This window comes from Bidens hawaiensis, unplaced genomic scaffold, assembly GCF_021521415.1.
Source record: "Bidens hawaiensis isolate Kalapana, Puna unplaced genomic scaffold, B.hawaiensis_p1.1 tig00419510_1, whole genome shotgun sequence".
In the NCBI taxonomy this organism is placed as follows: domain Eukaryota; kingdom Viridiplantae; phylum Streptophyta; class Magnoliopsida; order Asterales; family Asteraceae; genus Bidens; species Bidens hawaiensis.
Window position 1 is genome coordinate 90,397 of NW_027504885.1, and position 17,320 is coordinate 107,716.

General features: G+C 39.4%; 1 pseudogene across 1 annotated transcript; it reads right to left on the reverse strand.

Moving 5' to 3' along the window:
- Window positions 1-7,837: 7,837 nt before the first annotated feature.
- On the reverse strand, window positions 7,838-9,386 carry LOC143609203 (fructose-1,6-bisphosphatase, chloroplastic-like; annotated as a pseudogene). The gene is made up of 3 exons (XR_013149381.1): window positions 9,004-9,386; window positions 8,380-8,889; window positions 7,838-8,146 (listed from the first exon to the last, which is right to left on the reverse strand). The product of XR_013149381.1 is annotated as a fructose-1,6-bisphosphatase, chloroplastic-like (transcript).
- Between the last annotated feature and the right edge of the window lie 7,934 nt (window positions 9,387-17,320).

Below are 17,320 nucleotides of genomic sequence, written 5' to 3' on the forward strand. Positions count from 1 at the left end.
GAAGATGCCAAGAAACTCCAGGAAATCCTGGACCAGAGGGGGGTGCTTGACCACACCGAGCGGAAACTTAAGGGCGTCGAGGAGGCTGCCGCAAAGGAAGTTTTACTTGCCAACCTTAACAAGAGCGAAGCCGAACGCGCCCATAACGAAGCTCAAGCTGCCCTCCAATGGCTTCTTCGAGAAGCGTTGCCTCAGGTATGTTTAGCTTTATCTTCTCGCTTTTCTTTTGTAAGAAAAAGTTCTAATACTTGTATTTTTTCTTTGTAGGTTGTGCGTCGGGTCTTTTCAGAGACCTCTTACGATGATGCTATGACCGCAGCCCTCAACGCTTCTCATGAGGATGGGGAAAAGGCCGGCTTCCTGCTTGGTCTAGGGTTTGTTGAGAAAGGCGTCCCGCCTTCCAACTTCCCTTTGTTCGATGTGGATACCGAAGCCATTTATGACCAAGCATTGAACCAATACGCCGCCTTCCCGCATCCAGTGGTGGAAAAGGTGGACGAAGTAGCTGCAGCTGATGATGGGTTAGCTGTCCTCAAAGCGTTCCTCGAACCACCCCGTTCTTCTGACGGAGCGGGTCCAAGTGGAAGCGGCCCTAAAGCTTGATCCTGAAGATCCCTTCCCATTGCTAAGATCGACTTGTATCGTTTTTTTCTTTTAGGCGGGTAGTTACCCGGCCATTCTTGTAATATATTCTTGAAATATTAATCTTTTTGCATATAAGATTGTTATTTCCTTCTTTGGGTTCCTTGCTTTATAAACTTATGACTTGCATACTTAGTTTAAATTAGCAATTTTCCAAGTGTTTAGAATAAGAACCTTTGAACGTGGTTAATAATGGGTTAAAGTTTCGCTTCCTCCTTCGTGATTGTGCGGGTAGAACCGTCACTTGCACTTGGTAGGATGGCTAAACTTTAACTTTTATCTGACCTGCGTGTAGGTTTTCCTTTTCGAAATTTCTAAGGCATTAAGATAAGTTAACCTTTGAACGTGGTTGATAACAGGAAGTCTTGCTTCCTCTTTCGTGATTGTGCGGGTAGAACCGTCACTTGCACTTAGTAGGATGGCAAAACTTTACCCTTATCTGACCTGCGTGTAGGTTTTTCTCTCCTTTTGAGGATAAGTTAACCTTTGAACGTGGTTGATAACAGGAAGTCTTGCTTCCTCTTTCGTGATTGTGCGGGTAGAACCGTCACTTGCACTTAGTAGGATGGCAAAACTTTACCCATATCTGACCTGCGTGTAGGTTTTCCTCATCCTATGAGGATAAGTTAACCTTTGAACGTGGTTGATAACAGGAAGTCTTGCTTCCTCTTTCGTGATTGTGCGGGTAGAACCGTCACTTGCACTTAGTAGGATGGCAAAACTTTACCCATATCTGACCTGCGTGTAGGTTTTCCTTATCCTTTTTAAGAATTTTGTTTTGAACCGTTCGACGCGCGGTTGTCGATAGGTTAGTGTTCGGTTTCCTTTCATGATTCATGCGGATAGACTGGCACTTTCATTTAATAGGATAATTGAACTCTTCCCCTTCAACTGGTCTGCGTGAAGGTTTGTCAAGTTATTGGGTTCGTGCGGGTAGGACCGCCTTCCCACGCAACGACTTCACGTAATGTGAACGCCGTCACGAGTGTTGCATAGTTTAACCGTTCGACGCGCGGTTGTTGATAGGTTATTATTCAGTTTCCTTTAATGGTTCATGCGGATAGACCGGCACTTTCATTTTTGGGTGCTGAACTTTTTCCCAAACTGACCTGCGTGAAGGTTTGTCACGTTATTGGGTTCGTGCGGGTAGGACCGCCTTCCCATGCAATGACTTCACGTAATTATGCGGTGAAAACCGGCATATTAGTGTTCAGAAAAGTATGAATGTAAAATCATCAGCTTCGATGTTCTTAAAGAGAATCATTTCCATTAGAAGTGGCTCTTGGCCTTTTCTTTACAAATTGGAATTGATTTACATGCAGACTGTGTAAATGAGCTCCCTTCCATGTTGGGATGGGAGTGCCATCGAGCCGATACGCACCTGGTTCGGGATCTCGTTCTTTACGCAGCATGTAGTCTCGATTTTGAAGCTGGAATTGATTCGTGTCTTCCCCAGCTGAGGTTCTATACGCACCCGCCTGCTCAGCCTTTATTGTGCCACGAGGTGCGCGAGCGTCCCATCTCTGACAAATGCTTCGACCATGTCCTTTACGTCTATGCATTCTTCAGTGTTGTGGCCTTTTGTCTTGTGGAAGTCACAGTATTTGCTCCGATCAGCATCGTGACGATGTCGGATTATTGGAGGCTTTGGCCATGGGAGCTCTTCAGTGGCGAATATCTCAGTGACGCTTTTGGTGAGTGGCGTCCATCTGGAGTTCCGGTGCGACCGTACGTTATTATGGAAGATTGACCAAACAAGACCGTCTCGTTCATTAAAGATAGGTGGTACGTTGCAGTGCAGTGTCTCGTTATTATGGAAGATTGACCAAACAAAGCATTAGATGATACATATACCATGGTTAAAAACTGGATCAAGACCGTCTCGTTCATTAAAGAAAAATGGTCTATAAAAAGCCGCTATTTGAACTCAGAGTTAGACCTAGCGAGAGCGACGGGCCTTACAACCGGTAGTTACCATGACCAGAGTAGCACCACTAGCAAGTAGCAACATTGCCAACTCTGAATTCACCAAATCTATATTGTAATGGTATTTTTTTTCTTTTCGTTTTGCTTTTGTCATATAGATCAATCGTCCAATCGAGACCGATCGACTTGTATTGAATATTTGATATATGATCTTAATCCAAGTGGTGTCATGTCTTCAAGTATATAGGTTGAAATATTTGGATTAACAAAATTACTTTTGACAATAATCAAATTATATGTAATTTTGTTTCTTATTCTAAAGTAAGTTTTGTTTGTTGTAATTAAAATTAGTTGACTAATAATAATAATAATAATTTAATTAATGGTTTGTGCAATTAATTTGTTGAATACGAGGTACAAAGAAACAAAGTAACAAACACACGTTCAATTCGTTCGTTGGTTGGTTGTTAATAATATTATTCGTTCCGCACAAGTTTATGCTCTCTCTCCACGTACGTCCATCCTCCATCGAATCAACGTTGATCGGCTCAATAATTGTTATTCATTTGTATGTATTCTTCTCTTGATCATCATTATCAAATGTCTGTAATCTTTCTCAATCATTAAACGCTTTTATTTATATATGTTTGTTCATATTTTGATGTGGTTTATTGTTTTGAATGATTGTATGTTATAATTTGCAATCGTTAGTTTTGTGTTGACGTACAGAAGCTAGAAAAATTTAATCAATATGCATGATGATAGATATAGTTAGTAAATATATAAAAGTTGTTACATATTTATTTCATTGAATGATATTTAATTGAATGATTTCTCGTTTAGGTTTATTAATAATATAAACTAAAACATATAAATTTATTCACCTCGATCTGTTGTAGCTTTTGATATTATTATTATTTCTTGTCTTTCACCTATATATACTACGGAGTATTTGTCTTCAATGCACACATGATTACACTAAAACTGTCTTCTCATTTGTGGTACCAAGTGATCATTAATTATATATAATCTTAATTGCATGGGTTGTTAATATAATATTGCAGCTTGCTAGTGTAAAGAAAAATATGGACCAGAGTCACCAGACATCAAAGCCTTCATCAGAGAAGGAGGTGAGACTCGTGTATTAATATTTACTTTAAATCGATCCCGCCTGCACGCTTTTATTACATTGTGTTTAATTTCATTAGGAAGCAGTCATTAAAAGTAAGTATGGAGGTCTAGTGCCAAAAAAGCCCCCACTCATTTCTAAAGTAAGATTCTCAAGTCCATTATATGGGATTTATTAATGTAACTTTAGGTATTGTTGTGTTGGTCTCATGTAACTCGATGAATTTAATGTTAGGATCATGAACGGGCTTATTTTGATTCGGCTGATTGGGCACTGGGAAAGGTGCATCTCCTCTGCCCAATTTTTTCACCTGACTCGTATTTTTTTTCTGTTAAATGATGACTAGTTTTACTGTAATATATTAAATGATGTAAAATATAATGTTACTGTCGAAGCATGAAATGAATCTGACCTGATCCATGACGATGTTTCCACGGATTTTCGAGATGAACGAACCACGTCTTGATCTTCTTCTCCGGTTGCTTGAGACCTGCAATGGTTTTTCGGGGGTGTGGAGGTGACTGCTAAGAAATCTCAAAGATCTCTTGTTTACAGACACAAAAAAGTGGTAGTGGCTCTTATTGAGCATGACCCCTTAATAAGGAGGTGGAGACCTCCTTATATAGAGAGCCTCATGGCCACCATCATGGTACCCTAATGGGCCTAGCCCAGTTAGGGTTACCTCCACAAAACCCCCTCAGCCCAATAACATTGTATTAGTCCATATAATAAAATAAGCCAAACATAATAAATTTAGGGTCGTAAAACCGGGTTTAGTACCATACCCCTACAAGCCCCCCCAAGTCCAGCGTTGCTCCTGGGCACGCAAGCGTCTAGGTGGAGCGCTGGACTTTATAAGGTGTGTTGGGCCATGAGGCGGTTTTTTCCCTTTTCTTTGGCCTTGTCTTTATTATCTTTGAGTTTTGGGAGGTTTTCTTCATGATGGTGACATGTTGAGGTCTTGCGCATAGGCACTGGCTTGCGCGAGTTGCGGCTTACGAGCTATAATAATAATGAAGCTTGCGCGTGAGGCGACTTACGAGCTATAATAATAATGAAGCTTGCGCGAGAGGCGTCTTACGAGCTGTGAGAATAATAAAGCTTGCGCGCGAGGCGACTTACGAGCTATAGAAATAATAAAAGCTTGCGCGCGAGGCGTCTTACGAGCTATATGAATAATAAAGCTTGCGCGCGTGGCGTCTTACGAGCTATAGAAATAATAAAAGCTTGCGCGCGAGACGTCTTACGAGCTATAAGAATAATAACAGCTTGCGCGCGAGGCGTCTTACGAGCTGTAAGAATAATAAAGCTTGCGCGCGTGGCGTCTTACGAGCTTTAAGAATAATAACAGCTTGCGCGCGAGGCGTCTTATGAGCTGTATGAATAATAAAGCTTGCGCGCGAGGCGTCTTACGAGCTATAAGAATAATAACAGCTTGCGCGCGAGGCGTCTTATGAGCTGTATGAATAATAAAGCTTGCGCGCGTGGCGTCTTACGAGCTATAATAATAATAACAGCTTGCGCGCGAGGCGTCTTATGAGCTGTATGAATAATAAAGCTTACGCGCGAGGCGTCTTACGAGCTATAATAATAATAACAGCTTGCGCGCGAGGCGTCTTATGAGCTGTATGAATAATAAAGCTTGCGCGCGAGGCGTCTTACGAGCTATAAGAATAATAACAGCTTGCGCGCGTTGCGGCTTACGGGCTATAATAATAATGAAGCTTGCGCGTGCGCGTAGACTGCGCGTCATGCGACGCGCGCAGATGTGGCATGCGCGTGCGCATAGGCTCTGGCTTTGTGTTATGCGCCACGCGCAGATGTTGCATGCGCGTGCGCGTAGACTTTATGTCCCGCGCCACGCGCAGATGTTGCGTGCGCGTGCGCGTAGACTGCGTGATATGTGTGAGCATGTGGCGCGAAGCCATATGGGTTTATGAGGATTCCCAACCTTTAAGTTTGGCGCTTGGCCTGATGGGTTTATGAGGATTCCCAACCTTAAGTATGGCGCGTAGCCATATGGGATATTATGAGGATTCCCAACCTTAAGTATGGCGCGTAGCCATATGGGATATTATGAGGATTCCCAACCTTTAAGTATGGCGTGTAGCCATATGGGATATTATGAGGATTCCCAACCTTTAAGTATGGCGCGTAGCCATATGGGATATTATGAGGATTCCCGACCTTAAGTATGGCGCGTAGCCATATGGGATATTATGAGGATTCCCAACCTTTAAATATGGCGTGTAGCCATATGGGATATTATGAGGATTCCCAACCTTTAGTATGGCGCGTAGCCATATGGGATATTATGAGGATTCCCAACCTTTAAGTATGGCGCGTAGCCATATGGGATATTATGAGGATTCCCGACCTTAAGTATGGCGCGTAGCCATATGGGATATTATGAGGATTCCCAACCTTTAAATATGGCGTGTAGCCATATGGGATATTATGAGGATTCCCAACCTTTAAGTATGGCGCGTGGCCTGATGCGCGCATGCACGGCGATGGAGTGGTGACTCGTGAGCGCGCGTGCGTGGCGGAGGTCTCTTGCGCAAAACCCACATGGTGGTTTCCGCGGTGGTTTCCACGGGCGCTCACGCATGTCGGCGGAATGGTGACCCGCTGGCGAGCATGTGTGGTGGCACTCTTCTGCGCAAAACCCGCATGGTGGAGGTCTTTTGCGCGAAACCCACATGGTGGTTCCCACGGCGGCACATGCATGGCTGCAGAGTGAGAATCCGCGGGCGCGCGTACATGGCGGCGGGAGTCTGGTAATTTTTGGATCTGCAATTTAAGAGTTAGATCTGCAATTTTAAACCTAAAATCCAGGTCTGTAATCTAGATCTAGATCTGTAAATCAGATCTAGATAGATCTGAAGCTCGGAGCAGATTTAGAACCATCACAGATCCGGAGACTTGATCATTCGAGTCAGGCAGTTTCTTTTTGCACAGATCTGGAAGCCTCTTTTAGATCTATGGATCTTTTTGAGCTTTAATAGAACAAGCCTTGAAGCCTTTTTCTGTAAACTTCCAGATCTGGGTTTTTCCTGGAAGAGATAGATCTGGGTTTTTCCTGGAAGAGATCTGACAGCCGAGATGAAGATCGAAGGGTAGTTCGTTGCCGTCCCACGGATGGCGCCAATGTCGAAGCATGAAATGAATCTGACCTGATCCATGACGATGTTTCCACGGATTTTCGAGATGAACGAACCACGTCTTGATCTTCTTCTCCGGTTGCTTGAGACCTGCAATGGTTTTTCGGGGGTGTGGAGGTGACTGCTAAGAAATCTCAAAGATCTCTTGTTTACAGACACAAAAAAGTGGTAGTGGCTCTTATTGAGCATGACCCCTTAATAAGGAGGTGGAGACCTCCTTATATAGAGAGCCTCATGGCCACCATCATGGTACCCTAATGGGCCTAGCCCAGTTAGGGTTACCTCCACAAAACCCCCTCAGCCCAATAACATTGTATTAGTCCATATAATAAAATAAGCCAAACATAATAAATTTAGGGTCGTAAAACCGGGTTTAGTACCATACCCCTACAGTTACTGTTGGTAGCAAGGTGTAGAAAAGCGCAAAGGACCTCTCGAGGCACTTCGGCCTAAACTACAGGTAAATAAATCTTGCTTCTTTTTTACTGCAGCTAGTTTGATGTTCATTAAACTGTAGTATCTGTATGCTAAAATATATATTGCTATGTATGCATTATATATAACATCTGTAATATTGTTGGATATCATTAAGTTAATAAATGAGTATTTTAGTGGTGACATTTTGTTTATTTATCCTGCCTTATTATCACCCAGCCGACTCAGCAGCAAACACGATATTGTGCACCAACTGATGGAGAAGGTACGCGTGTTAAAAGTTCAACATATTGTATTTAACCAAATTGGATTAAAATTCAAAATTTCACATTTTGATGAGTATTTTTTTGTGTTTAAATAGATGGAGATGGTACGCCAGGATCAGAGGACGGCCATGAGTGATCTCATGAAGCTTGTTATCCGTCTTCTTTTTAGTTTCATGAAACAATACCTGCATTACAAACATATTATGATCTAAGTATGCAACTTCCATTTCTTTTCTTTTATTTCAAGTGTTTCTGCTTCAATTTTCTATTCAAATTCAACCTATGTTTGAACTAGCTTTCTATTGGGATGAAGATGAACAAAATGGCTCAACTTTGACTTTTATTATACAATTTGACCAACTTCATGACTAATGAATCGCTGACATGCATTTACATGATTTTGACTAGCGTCTCGGTGAATCTTGTCATAAATTGACTTGAATTACATGACCAAAATGAATGATTACTCAAGTTCAATAAACTTTATGACCGCACAAAATTATGTACAAATTTTAAGCTAGGTATGACATTAGCTTATCGATTTCATCCGGGCTTCCTATGAATATTGGAGTCCGTTGATGAACCTGTGGATAAAGAAAAAGAAATATTATTATACACTAGCGCGCCCCACTAATAGTCTGCTAACCAATAGTACTTTGACTTTTGTGGTCAAACTCCAATTGGTACCAATTTTTTTATAAAAATCATAAAGTTTGATACACATGACACATGAAAGTCAAATTGTAAATTGGCACACATTTTTATGGTTTGGTTGACCAATAGAAAGTCAAATTTGAGAGTAATTAACTAATTATACCAGTTTAGGTTCAATATCAAGAATTCTTTGAACACCATCTATAGCTTTCCCACCAGCTTGTTCTACCAAATAACTCACTGGTGCACATTCATACAATAGCCTCAAGTTCCCATTTTTCGCCTTTATATTATCCGGATTTCCATATATTCCACCATATAGCAACATTCTGTGTATTTCACCAACAAGACACCCGATGTACCGCCCTGAGTACGGTTTTCCAGCGGGCCCACCGGGCTTCCTTAAATCGTTAAGGTAGTTCTGCAGTTTAGGATCAAAAAGGTCATAACTGCCCTCGTTAAACGAGTAAATTCTTCCTGATTTCGGTATCTTAATGTCCTCGTGTGTTAGAACAAATTCACCATAGGCTGGATCAAGTGTGAATCCATGAACACCATTCCCGATTGATATCGTGAACACCACTGAGCTTGAATATAAACAGTATCCTGCTGCTAGTAAGTTGCTACCGGGCTGGCAAACGCTCACGATACACTTCTCTTGAGCCTGGTCTAACTGGTCCATCGAACCATCGTGTATGACAACCATAATCAGATAATAATTAGTTATAACAAAATAAACTATTTGTATTTGTAATTATTTTATAAAGTTTAATAAGAATCCACATACAGTGTCTTCATCATAATCAACAAGGCATTGTTCATCAGGCGCGTATATGCCAAATATAGAACCCGTGGTTAAGGCAATATCGATATTAGCTGATCCATCAATTGGGTCAAACACGAATGTAGTTACCCGAATCAGTTTCTTCAACTGCCACCGGCACATCTTCTTCCTCGGATGCTATGATTCCGGTTCTGCCAGTTGATCTCAAGCAGTTGCAAAACAACTGCTCAAAATTCATAATATTAAAAAACATGTTTCGTTAGCCAAGTTTATTATCTATTATAGTTATAGTTTGTTTGTTAGTCATTGCTCTATCTTTGGTTTTAATGTTAAGATAGTTATCAATGTTTTATTATTACCATTAGTTTGTACTTTTATCATTATTCTTTTTCATACCTATATCTATCTATACTTCTATAAGGCTATTCGTTGTGGAACTCAAAACACGCACCATCAAACCCGGATAGTCTTTAAATGGGTTATAACATCTGATGACCGTCGTTCGAGTCAATCAAAAACCTAATTATTTTAAATAGTTAGAGCAAGTAGGGTATCGTATCACAGGAGTGTGTGGTTAATGTATACGTGTAAACAATTTCAATATTATGAAGTAACTGGTTTTAGTGCTGATCACACAAGCAATTTTTAGTAAATATAACGAACTAAGCAATGAACAAGTAAACGGATTTCAAACAATTAACAAAGCAAATCACACCCGGGAGTTCAAGTAAGCAACCAAACAGTATCTGATGCAACCTAACAGATTGATTATCAACGATTAACTGAAAACTGATCAACCAGACAAAACCTTAGACGCCAACAATTACTTTACACACGGCACTGGTTATCAAACAGTCCTTGCCAGTGTGACTCGGTTAAGGGTAATTGCACGTTTTATCGTATTCAATCTAACCAAACAATTATATGACTAATTATCTAGCAACTGGTAACAGATCGTTCAGACCAACGTAAACCTAAACCGACCGAACACACAGAAATACTAAACATCAATAATCATATATCAATTATCAATAATCAAAACATAAGTATTCTTAATCACAAGAGAAAAACTGTAAAGAGTTACAAACTATACATCCCGGGTGCGATTCTAGGAGATTAGCCGAGCCTAGACGTCATCGAATCTTCAATATAGATGATATGGATCATAGATATGGTCTTGACACGAGCTAGGATGATGGAATCTCCGATTGGAACTGCTGGAAATCGCCTCTATTCTTCAAAAACGGAGTTAGGGTTATTGTTTGATGAAGAATGAGATATAACCTTTTTTCCCGTCTACACACCCGTCGCGGTACGCGATGGCTATATCACCATCTCATCGCGTACCGCGACCTAAGAAAACCTCATATTTGGATTCCTCTCGTCGAGAAACCCAAAATTCATATATTATGGCTCCCGTAACTCATTTTCTAGCTCAGGATATGCTCGTTTTACTTCAAGGTCGCATTTTGTCAACCCATCTTGTTCAGTTTTAGCATTGGCTTATGATTTCTCATCCATACTCTTCCCGAATCCTTGTAACACTTCCCAAGACATCAAATCATGCTTCGGTCTTCCCGAGATATCATTCCATGCTCGTACAGGTCTCGCAATTTTTTTAGCATCTTTAACGATCAATTACCTGAAATACAAAAGCATGTATGAAGTACCAAAGTTCTAACAATATAATCAATAAAACTACATAATTAATACACTAATATATTATACAAAATACCCGACCATCAACATCTCATATATTTATGAACTCTTTCATAGTCAAACAATAATTTTTACGGGTCATGGGTCTCACCAAACCCGGATAACTCCTAAACGGGTTATAACATCTCATTTATTTGTGAAATAACCCTTACTATCAAACCCCAAGAATAATTTACACGGGTTATCGGTCTTACCAAGCCTAATAGCCCTCAAATGAGTTATAAGATCTCATTTAGTAAACACTATCATTAAACCCTAATTTAATTTATCTCCTTTACATGTTCTTTGTTGCTGGTTTATCATCTTCATCGGCGGTTAACTTCCGATACTACCAATCATTGTCAACTACATTAGCATCCCCTTTTTCATTAGACAAATATTTGTGTTTATGTTTGTTCATTTAAAAAAATCTACATGCTCGTGTCCGTTTATGTTTGTTCGTTAAAACTCTAAAAAACCTACACATCTCAATTGAAAAAACTCAAACGCTAAAAAATATAATAACAAACTAATATATATGTATTAAATTAAAACCAAGCTACGTTAAAAAATAAAGTAAATCATCATAAAATAGCAAAAAGATTAAAACAAAAAACTTGAATAAACCCCCGTAACACGGGAGGATCAAACTAGTAACAATAATATTAATATATTTATAACAGAATGTTTTTTTTGATGAATTTTTTTTGTTGTGTTATGATTTTGTAAATCCGACGAGTCATTGGCCCATTCACTCATCCCGAGTAAGAAACCGTGGCTTGCTAGGCTGACAGTGACACACCCTTGAAAGAAAGCTCGTTTAGAAGGAAACCCCATCGTAAGTGAGAAAATCAATAACCAACTTGAAACTCCTGTTTGTTTATTATATATGAGACTTGAACACAATACGTTTCACTTATTATAAAAATTTTATTATTTAAAAAAAATTCCAAATAAAAAAAAACTGCTCAATCGGCTCAATCACTTGAAGTTTTGAACCGAAGATCATTGGGCCTGGTTGAGGTGCCGCATGTAGGCCTGTTAAGCCCTCCTACTTATAACTTATAGGGTTGGGTTATACATACACCATGTTGGTTATTCATACACTATGGTAGCCTATATGAGCCGCATAGGCTCTATACGGCTCGTATAGATGCATAGTCAAGTCATTTTCAAGCAGAAATGTCAGGTTTTATTCTTTTGTATCGTATAGCCCATATACGGCTCGTATAGGGCTATATGACTCGTATAGGGACTATTTGACTCGTATAGTTTTTTTTTTCAATTTTAAAATTAACAAATATTAAAAAATAACACCCGAGTTGGTTACAAAATAAAAATATACATAACAACCCGCGTACAACATGAGCGTTTCGGGGTAACGACTTTTTAGATGTGATAATGCAATCCATTTTGGTTGACACGTATATGAGTTATCTAAGCTTTTGGAATATGATTGCTATAAAAATATGATTGCTATACGAGTTATCAATAGGTCCTATACGAGTCGTATAGACCAGAAAAGTAATTAGAAATCTCTGGTCAAAGTACATGCTGACATGCTGTATATACGAGTCGTATAGACTCTATACGGCACGTATAGGTCATACGAATTACATGGCTATACGAGCTGGAAAATCTATACGGCTCGTATATGGTCTATACGGCTCGTATAGACTGCAAAAAGCTGTCACACTGACACGTTATCAATAAGTTATGGCTATATGACTCGTATAGGCCCTATACGAGCCGTATAGCCTTATTCCCACACCAGGGGGCTGGTGTATGTATAGCATGACCCTAACTTAGCGGACCTAAAAGTAAACGAACTAACATGAACACATGTTTTATTTGTTCGTTTATGTTCGATCACATATCAAAATAATATAAATTAACTATTGTTTGTATTTTACAAATTGTATCACCCTAATACCTAATATTTGGTTTAATATTATTTGTTTGTTTGTGTTTTTTTACGTTTGTTTATATATGTTTACTTGTGTTTGTTTCCGTTTGTTCATAGTACATTAATGTTTGTGAATTGTTCTTTAAGATTTTAAACGAATGAACATGAGCATATTCGTTTTTTAAATAAACGAACATGAACACAATCATTTGTCTGATTAACTGTTCGTATTTGTGTTTGTGTTTCTATCTTATAATATATGTTGTTAATTTCAGATAACCGCATTAAAGATGAGTTTTTCAACTTCAGCATTAATGTCGGCTAAGATTCAGACACCATCGGTTCATGTAAATGATCACAAAGGGATGAGTGATGAACGGGCGGCAGTGACATTGATAGAGAGTCGTACGTCTGGGAGAAGGGTTACTTTGTTTGAAGGTTTGAGGTCACAACTAGTGACAGTGACAGAGACCCGCACCACCGAGGGAAGTAGCCGAAGTATTACTTTGAGAGATTACATGAAATTATTGTCACATCTGAACACCACTGGATGGTTTGAGCTCTCCTCCGCCTCTTGCATATCCACATAACACAAGCTTAGAGGTCTTGTATGCCGCCTTTCTTCCTTGTCAACGAAAGAACATATATTTATTATTATGGAGGCCAAAATAAACTCTAAGAAAAAAAGGAAAGAATATGTTATATAAATGATGTGATGTCATCATGACGGTACATTTCGCTCTCTCCGACTTCTCATAAGTGAGTACTCTTTCACTTCGAAGTTCAGACACATATATATATACGTCCTATTATCATTCATACCGTCAACCTTCTTCAATTCAAACACCCACTTCTAAAGTTATGGTTTTCTCAATTTCAATTCTCACCACGTTCTTGATCATTCAAATTTCAAACCCCCAGTTCTATTCAATCTTGATACATATATATACATAACCAGTTATTGATTTCTTACAACTGATTACTAGTTCTTGATCAATTATTGATTTCTTACAACTAATTACTAGTTCTTGATCAATTCTTGATTTTTACCACGTACGTTCGTTCATATATCATTCATTCTTGATTTCACAATGACGTCATTGACAAAAGTAACCTCGGCTATAATGAAGAATTTGCATGTCATGAGAAGAACAGTACAACCCATTGCTTCAGTTGTGGCGACCAAAGCGGTCGATGAAAGCGATCAGAATGATCCTGAAAATGTGGTCGGAGAGGGTGATAAAGGGAATTCGGGTCGAAACGGGCCGCCGCCATTGCTAACAGTGACGGAGACTATTAAAAAAGAGTTCTTTTATGGCGGAGACATGGAAAAGCTGTATAAAGATCAAGGAGATGATAATAAGCCGCTACCTAAGAGTTTCACCAACTCGAAAGTGTCGGTTTTCGAGGGTTTAACACGAGAAGACATGATTCGTATCGCCATGGGGGGTGCAAATACCATATCCGACCCTATTAACAAAGCTAATGTGAGTATTAATGATGAAGATCATCAAAAAGAGGAAAAGAAAAAAGAAAAGGGTGAAGATGATGTGAAATTGAAGGGAACGGGGTACGAAATCATTAAGGGTTCGAATTTGAAAATCGTTGGTGAAGCATTAGGCAAACGCCTAATGGAAATCGTGGATTGGTTAAGTCAAAAACCGGAGGAAGTCTGGGAACTTTTCAAGGGGATCTTTTGATGATGGAGAATTGATCAATGAGGTTTTACAAAGAGGAAAATTGATAGTATGGTCCGTTTAGGCTTTCACATGTTACAAAAGTATATCATTGAAATTTAGTATTTGATAAATAGTCCATGTGCTTCTTCTAAGTCTATATGAGCTTTGTTTGATACGTACCTCCATTATTCATGTTATTAATGTTATTTCTCAAAACCAAATAACGATATTACGTTGGTTGCCTTTTATAAACATTTTGAAATAAATAAATCTAAGTGAAGAAACACAAATCCACCCCTCAAGGTCTAACACGTTAGTCCGAGGGTTACTGTTAAGTATTCCTCACGATGGGTTATTGAAGAAACATGAGATCTCACCCCTCTGGGTCAGATGGATGTTCTCTTCGGTTTTGGTACACATGCGAACCCACACCTCGATCTTCTTCTCCAGTTGCTCAAGACCTGCCATAAAAAGACCGGGGGGAGTGGAGGTGACTGCTAAAAGTAAACTCTTTTTTACAGACACAAGATATCGGTGGAGTCCATGAGAGTCCAAAAGAGGATCCTTTTAAATAAGATATAAAGGTCCTTATATAGGAGACTCAATGGCAACCATCATGAACCCTAACCTTAATGGGCCAAGCCTGGTAAGGGGTTACCTGCACAACCCCCCGACCCACTGGGCCTTAGTTAGTAACCAAATAATAACATAACAAATATAACATCTTATGTAATAAGTAAATGATCATACCGGGGGTTCGGGACCCTACCTCTACAAGTCCACCAAGTCCGTAGTTGCCATTTCTAAAGAAAAGGGAGCTATGGACTTATTAGGAGTGCTTGAGGGTGAGTATTAGCGGTTTTTGGACCCAGTGCTTCCCGTGTGTATTCTTTTGCATGTATGTCCACTTTGCTTTGGGCTTATCCGAGAAGAACAGACTTATATTTGTCTTTGGATTTTAAGAGGTTTTAGATCATGATGGTAAGTTTGGTTTATGCGCGTATAACGGAGTGTTGTTTACATTAACGCCAATTTAGATTGCCAACGGTGGAGTATCGTTTTCATTAGTATCTGGGCTTTCAGCCCGCTTTTGTGTAAAATGAAATTGATTTACTAATAACACTTCCGTAGCTGCACCGCGTTCCAAGTTTGTGGAACGACGTGCCATCGAGTAGAATTAGCGCATAAGTGCCCATGCCTAGGACTTTGTCAATTTGATAAGTTCCTTCCAAATTTGGCAATAAATTTTCGGGCGTTTTGCGCGTTTGATGTCTTGTTGTTGCGGAGGATGTAATCTCCTGCGTTGAGCTCACAAATCTTAACTTTGGCGTTATGAACGGAGCGTATCCGCTTTTAGAGGACCGCGTCCTACGTGATGGGACAGTAGCGTGTCCGGCTCGCGTTTTATATTTGGCGTAGTCTTATGGGTGGATAAAGGCTCCCAACCTTTTTTCAGCGCATAACCGTATGGGTGGATTAAGGTTCCCTAACTTTTCTCGGCGCGTAGCCGTATGGGTGGATTAAGGTTCCCAACCTTTTTTTTTGGCGCGTAGCCGTATGAGTTTATTATTAGGTTCCCAACCATTATGTTTGGCGCGTGACCATATGAGTTTATTATGAGGTTCCCAACCTTTATGTTTGGCGCGTGGCCGTATGGTTATTATGAGGTTCCCGACCTTTATGTTTGGCGCGTGGCCGTTTGGGTTATTATCAGGCTCCCCAACCTTTATGTTTGGCGCGTGGCCGTTTGGATATTATCAGGTTCCCAACCTTTATGCTTGGCGCATGGTCAATTGAGTTTATTATGAGGTTCCCCAACCTTTAAATACAGGTTGTGATGCTTGTTGGGTTGGGATATAATTCGATACTGACCCACCCGTTAGAAGTTAGGTAACCGGGTTGGGTTCAATTCTTTAAATTTCAAGTATGATGAATTAAAGGCATTGTTGAAATTATTTATTTTAAGATATGTAATTTTTAATCTGACTATACTATTAAAGCAAGATGATACTTCCATATGACATTAGAGATGTCGTTTGAGCAATTTCATATTTTATCAAGCCAAGCAATTATGTTGTATTCAGGCAATCAAGCCAAGCATTTATGTTTTATTTGGAAATCCTAATAAATAAGTTATACAAATATTATAGGTGAATGAATGTATATAGTGTTGCAAAAAATCCCGACTAGGCACCGATTAATCCTCGATTAATCGCTACTCCCCTCTTCACTAATTAATTTGCGCTAGTCAGCTAACTAATCGGTCAATGGTCAATCCAACCATAATCAGCAGTTTTGGGCGAGATTCCGACCAAATTCATCTCTAATTTTAAAAAACTCACCACAATTCATTCTTTATTTTTATCTTTATCTTATTCACAAACATTTATTATATTATTATTCTCACATAAAATATTATCTTATTCACAAACATTTATATATTATTATTCTCACATAAAATATGAATTCAACTATTATTAACAATGGACGGGTTTGACCCGTTTGATCAAAAACCCGTTTTAGTTAGTGACGGATATTACTAAACCCGGTTAACATAACATGTATTTGTGCCACTTAGGGCCGTTCGAACTCGCTCATTCGGAAATTGCTCGATTCAATTTTGACTCGGTTAAAATTTCAGTCGTTTGGTTCGACTTTGTTGTAAACAAGTCAAACAACGTGCATCCCTTCTTTCGGTTTGGCTCGTAAACCGCTCCCTAGACTGCCACTAAACTGGCAAAATCTTTTTCATCTTTCAAAACTTTCGTAAAAGTAACTATTTTGAGCAATCATCTCATCTCAACCTTTGTTGAATTTGGGATTTCAATTTCAATTAGGTTTCATTCAATCCATGTGGCGGTATGATTTTCACACGAATTTCACGCTTCATCTCTCGATCCTCTTCTTCTCACTGAGTAATCTCTCGCTCTACACACTTGTATAATCACCAATATTATTAATAATCATGATGTTATTATTACTGGTTGTTGCAGAATAATGTTCGAGGAGGTTTGATTTCTTCAACCGAATCATCATC